Source organism: Pinus tabuliformis, chromosome X (genome assembly GCF_031772625.1).
Source record: "Pinus tabuliformis cultivar Carrire ecotype Pingquan chromosome X, CPIR1, whole genome shotgun sequence".
NCBI classification, from domain to species: domain Eukaryota; kingdom Viridiplantae; phylum Streptophyta; class Pinopsida; order Pinales; family Pinaceae; genus Pinus; species Pinus tabuliformis.
In genome coordinates this window covers 1193888877-1193897034 of record NC_142308.1, presented here as the reverse complement: position 1 = coordinate 1193897034, position 8158 = coordinate 1193888877, and the positions used below count along the sequence as shown (strand labels likewise).

The following is an 8158-nucleotide window of genomic DNA, read 5'->3' as shown; positions in this document are numbered from 1 at the left end:
TATAAGTGACTCAGACTGTAATGAAGGAAAACACCAGAAATTTAGTCATAAACATCTCATTCAATTCATTCATTCATGGCAAGAAAAACTTAAATCTTCTCATAGACAAACTGGAACTATAATAGATAGAGAGAGTAAGAATCATCCTACAAACATCCCATGCATCTAATGCCAACTAAAACCTCACTTGGAGGGAGAAGCACCACCACCAAGCCATGAATAACCTCTGATTTCCCCCCGAGCTGAACATCTTGCCAAGGATCAACTATCCTCAATTGATGGATGCAATGGGTATTTAATACGCCCTTTCATGATTTATTTACCATTAGCGGCATCCCGCTTTATGGATTTTTTCGTTTGCCTAGGTCTTATCCAGAAAATCTTGTCTTTATCTCCCACGACGTATTTTCACAGAAAAAGCTTGCCTTTATCTCCCGCAAAGCTTTTATGAGATAAGATTACAGACGCTCAATAATATATTCTATTCACATGAATAAGGGAATTACACACATATTTATACAATCAATAGTCTCAAGATAGGAATGCTATCTTAGACGTACTGTAGTGTGGTTGAGAGATTCTCTCAACCACACACTAAACTAGGAGAAACTAAATCCCTATTATGTAGGAACAAACTCCTCAAATGGAGAATTACAACCATAGACAAGTAGGAATTAATTATTTCCAACTCCCCCCCTTAATGACTACTTGTCATGATAGTCAAATCCACCACCATCAGGCGAATTGCATGTACAAAACCTCCAAAAACACAATCTTCCGCCCTCGAACAGATCCTCAACTTCTCTGATCCCGCGGATCCCCTTGAAGGTGAATTGGCGCGATCCTAAACGAAAAAAAACCCGCGCCCATTGGCGCGATTAATGGCCTAACAGACGCACTATTTGGCCTTCCTGGCACTGCTGTCAACGCGAAAAATGTGCCAATCCCCTTCTACTCAGAAAAAGTCATCTGAGACTGAGCCAGGTGTTCTGCAGTCCACCTACTCAATTGAGCACAAAGCTCTCGTGTACACACAGCCACAAAGGAAATCTTGTCAAACAACGCATTGACATCCACGATTCCAGCCACAAAGGCACCTCAAGCCACATAGGTGATTCAGCGACAAAGGCAAGCTGGCCACAAAGGCACTTCAGTCACAAAGACTATATAGATGGTTTCTGGCTCACCACCAACCCTCACTTTCAAGTGATAAAAGATGGTTTCAGGCTGACCATAAACCATTACAAAGTGGTTTTAAGATCATCACGAACTTTCAGATGCCTTTAAAAATCTTACATCTGATTCCACGTTTTGGAGTTTCTGGGTACATACAATGACTATTAAAATAACATGCTAGGGAGTCTATTCCACAAGCCACACTAACTCAAACAAAAATATACTTTGTTGTCCACCATAACCGTTGTTGCTGCAGCTTTATCTCATCTATTCATTGTTCACATCTTGGGCATCTTTGTCAAATAAATTCTTGGAACTTCCATGAACCTGTCATTTGTTAGAATAGCCAATGCTAACAAAATAACTTCATATTGAAGTGGCTAATCTCAATATGTATATCAATTAAAATTCTAAAAAAATACTTCACCCAAAAAAAACATTTACCCAAGTATGCACAAACAACAATGCTTTTTCCTTCAAATCTACCACAAAGTTGTTCTCTTCTTTGAATGAAGAATGCAACTGCAACTAGGTTTCTTTCCTCAGCAACAGAAACCCTATCATGACGTGATTTCCCATCAAATGATTTACACTGGCTACCTCAGAATTGATTGCTCAAACTCCTTACAACATGCTATCAGTTCGTGCAGGCAACCTCCTGAAGAAATTAAGCGGAACAGAAGGAAGTTTGTATCGGGTGGCGCAACATATAAAATCCTGATATAATGGACATTACTCGGAATAGAGTGACATATAGAATTATGGCTGCAAACAAACAAAAGGTGACAAATATGGTTGTGGCATGAGGATCTCTCCAGCTCAAGAGGGACTGAAATATTTCACACTGTGTTGCCAAGTTTCTGACCACAGTCTGTATTCTGCCCGCAACACTCCTCAACCATCTCAGAACTTCTTGAAGTTGGGAAAGTGTCGAATGCCTCGTCGAGTTCATCAGGGCAGAAGCAGCAATTAGAGGTCTGTTGTGCCAACCAAGTGTTAGACACCCATTATTCTCCTCAACCCTATATCCTTTTCCACCTGAGAAGAGACTGAGCAACATGTTGGCCTGCTTGAAAGCACTGGATCCCAAAGGAATAGGCTAGAAGCCAGTGTTTCTCAAGCGAATGCTCCAATTCAAGAGAGGTTCATGCCTTTCCACCCATTCTGATCGCTTACAATGTTGCAAATTTCTCGACTTAGATAGACTTCTGACATCACTAGCTCTTCGCTCTGGGGCTGCAACCCGTGCACCTCCTGGGAATAAAAACTATGGGATAATAGTGCACTGCCTCTGTGAATCGATCCAAGAAAACAGGGCGGTTGTGGTCGGCCTCCTGTTCAACCATTGTCAAGATCTTGGGCTTCAGGCTCCAGATGGAAGCGAGTACTCGATTGATGGCATTGGGTCGTCCGGGGATGGGGTCCTCCAGGAGACGATGGAACTCAAGGATAGAATTCACTGCAACAGCCTCGAGCTCAGGCCGGGCGTCGAGCATCCATGGTTTGATGTCGGTGACGCTTGTGGTAATATAGCCATGGAAGGAGAATTTTACATTGAAGGACTCTGCAAATTGGTGGAGCATCGTGTCGACCTCCTGCAAGGCATCGGTTCCGTTGGGTTGGGGTGGGCCAATTCCAGTTAGCCTGAAAGCCGGTGGCCCGCCGGGGCGAAGAGCCAGTGCCTGTATCAAGGCCGGCCATTAGATCCCCTGTTTCAGATTGAAGTCTATGACATGAACCTGTTGGTGCCCAGAGAAGGCATCCAGAATGGCCTGGTTGGCTATGAAGTGCGCGAATTTGAGATAAGGGCAGGTTTGGTAGAACTGAAATTGCAGAAAACCAAATTCTCACTTCTTTCACCATTTCCCGCACGATGGCCAAATTACCGCGCTGCACCGCTTCTGCGCAGGCCATCAGCATGTGCACGAGACAAACTCTGGATTCGTGTGGGTCTGCCCCCATTACTACCACGGTTCGCTCCGAAAGTTGCGGGTCACAGACACGGTAACGCTTTTGCTCTCTTCCTGTAACATCCTCTTCCAGATGGTCTAGCCCGGATTGGACTTCAAGCGAGCAGCTGGATTATCAAACCCATTCCCGTCGCCCACATCAGAAGCCATAGCAAGCAGTACCCTGCAACCTGCCCTGCCTGCAAATCCCCCTCGAGATTCCCTGGATCAAAAAACGCAATGCTCATGTGAAATCCAGGCCCCGCAAACAGCCACAGCTTCCGCCATGAAAATGGAGGCACGTAACCCTTGTCGTCTCCGTCCGGATCGTCTATATTAACAAAATTTTTCTCACTTCTCTCATAAGCTCGTTCCTCTCCATCGATTTCCAGCCGCTGACCTATTGTCTTCTTCAACTCATCCAGTAACATCAGCGAGATGCCATGGCTCGAAACATAAAAGGTCCTATGCGCACGACGGTCAAAGGAGGTCTCAATAGCCTGCTCCCTTAGATCCAGAACCCTGCCACGGTACAAACCCAGGTTCGTTTCCCAGCTGGTACACCAGCAGCTGAATTCTTGCACCTCCTAACTGTGACCTCCTCGAGGCATACGAATCAAGATAAGCACCACTCTGGCAGATCGCTCATTACCCACACAAATTTCGATGGACAAACAAATAATGAAATTATACACTCAATTATTTTCCCTCAGCCCAGGAGGGGCTAGGCCCTCACAAGACTCTGAAGCTCTGATACCAAGATAAAATTACAGACGCTCAATAATATATTCTATTCACATGAATAAGGGAATTACACACATATTTATACAATCAATAGTCTCAAGATAGGAATGTTATCTTAGACGTACTGTAGTGTGGTCGAGAGATTCTCTCAACCACACACTAAACTAGGAGAAACTAAATCCATATTATGTAGGAACAAACTCCTCAAATGGATAATTACAACCATAGACAAGTAGGAATTAATTATTTCCAACTTTATGTTCGATGGATCTTTATCTCCCATCCATCTGATGGATATCCAATCCATCCAAGCTTATCTAGAATTACATCTAGTAGCTTTCTCATGAAAGATTCATCTCTATCCCATTCCTTGTGGGATTTGGCAAGCATCTCCTCTCTCTTGGTGCTCCACCCTCCAAGTGATTTATTTTATTAATTTATTTAATAATACATTTTCTTTTCATATTACATATCACCTAGCTTTCCTCACTTTAGGTGCAGAATAGTTTAACCCACAATGGAGGGTATGAAACCTAGCTTTCCTCACTTTAGGTGTAGAATAGATTAACCCACAATGGACGGTGTCAAACCTAGCTTTCCTCAGCTTAGGCTTTACAAACATTTAACACACAGGGGAGGATATCACACCTAGATTTAAAGTAGATTAGGTTTACAATAATGTAGTACACAAGGAAGGGGTGTTACATACTCCCCCCCTTAAATTTTAAACTGTCCTTGATCTATCATTGCATAATGTCCTCATTCACAGGTAACTGGTTTCTGAATCCACAACTCCAATAGCTCTGCTATCTGATGCAAAAAAAAACTCTTTGGTTCTCCAACTAGCATCTTCCTCTGCACAGAAGTGCCCTGATATAATGTCGTTAAGGTCTCCCAAATTTCCCTTGTCATGTTCTTCTCGGCAATATGTTGTACTACATGATCCTTGACCCCATCAAGGATTATGTAAATTTTCCTTGGACATTGAACCCTCATACCTTTCATTATTAGTTGGGTTGGCTGAGATAGCCACAGTTCTCAAAGCGAAGCCCTTCATGTAATGCCTATCCAGAACATACATGATCTTGGCCTTCCAGATGACAACGTTGGAAGACCTGTCCAACCCATCCTAATCCCTCAATCTATTTATTTCCATATCCTCTCTTCTCCTAGACTTGCTCTAAGTCTTGACTTCCCTCCCGAAATTTCTCTCCTAGACTCCCCCTGAGTCTTGATTTCCTTGCTGGAAATATTCCCACAAACTTTCGATGTGCTCCTCTCCGATCCTCTCTGCAACTGCAACTCGGATGTGGATTTCTTGGCTAGAAATTTGACAAGGCAGTGACTCCCTCTACCTTGGCTCTGTCCCATTAGCCACTGTTCTATTTAGATAGCAATAGAACCCCACCAGCTTCTTAATTCATAACCTTCCCACACTTACCTGTGCCCCAACAACTAAAGAAACTGAGCCTTCTATCTTTGCGTAATCTCGACAAAGGCCTAAATCACTCCTTTGGACAACCACGTCAAGCCTACCTGACTGAGTAGGATGACATAGCTATTCATGAGCCTCTTCTACCTCTTTCTTCCTTTGCGTTGGCCCTCTCTCTGGGTCGAAATGATGACGCGGTCCCTTTGTGTCACTCCTTCTTTGTTGCTTTCTTCTTAGGAGTAGCTCTGTCTCTCGGAATAGCTGCAAATACTTCTGATTATGTTGGTGCCTTCAGTCTTCCTGTGATCTACAACGCTCGGATACCATGTTGAAATTTGTAAGTCTAACACGTCAGAAATTCCTCGTGCATTATCTGGTTTATTTCACCTAATTGTTTATTCCTTAAAAAGTTGTTTAACCATATAAATATTGAAAAGAAAAACACAAATACAGTCTCAACTCATATACAGATCATCAACTGAAATAATAGACAAACACACAATCGATACCGTTATTTTTGGACAATCATCGCCGGAAAAATCGAACTTGGGAAAATTGGCTCAATAGTTCTGAGGGTTTTGTTATTAAGCATCTTTCTTGAATACAACTAAGGTGCCAAACTAACTGACCCAACATAGATTTCTATCTCGCAGTAATACCTCTCTTCGGAAGCAGATATTCAACAAGTCTGCCCCATGAAATTCTCTCCAATGATTTTGTGGGGCTCTCCGTCAGCCCTCCTGGCCTTTGTGTCACTCTAAAACCCTTTGCATCAACCTTCTTCTATTTTTCGCTGGCTCTCTAGCCTTTTGCGTCACCCACGCAGGCCCTTCTAGCCTCTACGCAGTCGCTCTTGCCCTCTGTGTGGCTCTTGCTAGCACTGCCTAACCACCTCAATCTCTTTGTTGGTCCTTCAACACTATCTCTACCTCTCTGCTATGCACTCACTGCCTCTCATTGCAACTTAGATTACTTGTTCGAATTTTTTGAGCAAATCCTGCTCTAGAAAATCAAATCAACTAATCAATCTTGGCGTGTCTCGAACTCACTCTCAAGCCTCCTCTTATACTTTTTTTGTTGAGTCTTCAACGATCGAGATTAAATTTCTAATCAATGGCTAAGATTAGATTTGGCTTGATCCATGTCTTTTAGAACATTCTCACCAAGTTTTATATTAAAACCCATAAATATTTCTATTTTACTAAGTTTAGACTTACGAATCCATTAAAAATATTAATTAATTTGATATCTCTCTAACTGGGTGGAATTTTCCCCAAACCATTTCTTGGTCTTGGAGATATCATGTGTTTTAGCTTCTCTACCAACTTTCATTGCTAGATCACATCCGATGCTACCCCAATCAACAACCCCTAGATATGATCTCAATGATGATAGGAGAACCCCAACAACTAGATCTAATCTAGAAGGCAAGGTATATGGTGATCTTCAAGTAAAGTAGGGAACTATGGTCACAAAGGTGTGTCAAGTGATATAGATCATGATATACACATGGGTCCAACGATAGTACTGGATCCAATCTTTCAAGGAACTAACTAAGGAGGATTAACTGTACCCTTAACCATACTACCCGACTACCCTATTGTACGTGTGAGTAATCTCCCCGAGTGTTGTTATCAATGTACTGTAGAAGCAAGATGACCAATGAATTCTCTAAGGTCACATCTTAGGTTATCCTAAAGGGCTTCCGATATACCCACAGGTAGTGGAAGTGCAATTCGTGCGCAATTCTATCTAATGCGCTACTACTCGAAGGCTACCCACAAGGGTTACAAGGGAGTCCAACAAGTGTGACTACCTCTTATAGTTCTTACATGCCTACATCCCAAAATCTGCAGGTTTATGTGCTCAACGACAGATCTTGTGGTTTGAGGATGTTGAAACACGTCTCTAGCCTATAAAAAAACTGCGAAAATTGGAGCTACAAGTGGCCCTCGAAAGTGCCCTATTAGCACTTGTTACACTCTTTACGTGTGAGAACTCTAGAATACCATAAATACGAAGAAATATATCCCAAAATATAGAATTATCACATGAAATGAAACAAACTGCTAGATATTTTATTATTCAGAAACAAATTACAATGTTCACTTGCCTCTTTGAAGGGGCAACCTCCAACAAAGCATAGCTCAATTACAATAAGACTCCATGATATTTCCCTCCGTAACTAAGATTATTTATAGCTTAGTGACATCCAAAATCCTAACTAATAGTGATCCCTTGCTTAACACGGGTTAACCACTTTATTAACTATGCCATGTTTACAATTAATGGTGGTCCCTTTTCTATAATGCGGGTCAACAACTTGCAATTATTAATGTGGGCTTTATTGACTCTTTAACTAACTATGACTCTAACTGAGCCCCTTGGGCTTATTACATAAATAAAGAGGTTAAGGTTGGACCCTAACAAGAAAACTAATAAACTAAGACATACGAGCATGTGTAACCCAATTCGGTCTCTAAAGAAGTTAAAATGTAGTCCTAGATCTAGAACTTGTATTATAGTAAAAGGGTAACCTAAGAGGATATAATAAAATCTACAACCTTCAATCAAGAAAAATACAGCACCTTAATAACACAGTTCTTTAATAACAAGTGACAAAGAAAGTATTTAAATTCCTCGTGCACCATATTGACAAGAGAAAATCACATCATCAACAACCATTTAACAAAAAAATTAAAAGGAAAGAATCTCGTTGAAACCCTTGGTAATTCTGTTGAGTAAGCAATACCAAGATTTTACGGCTCGACAAAACTAAGCATCACCAAGTTTATCTTCTCCATTATAACTTAACTGAAATGAAAATTGCTCCCACAATTCCAGAAAACTATATAGA

At 41.6% G+C, this 8158-nt stretch overlaps 1 pseudogene; it reads right to left on the bottom strand.

Annotated features, from left to right (window-relative positions):
- Window positions 1–1443: 1443 nt before the first annotated feature.
- On the bottom strand, window positions 1444–3556 carry LOC149144220 (DELLA protein GAI-like; annotated as a pseudogene).
- Between the last annotated feature and the right edge of the window lie 4602 nt (window positions 3557–8158).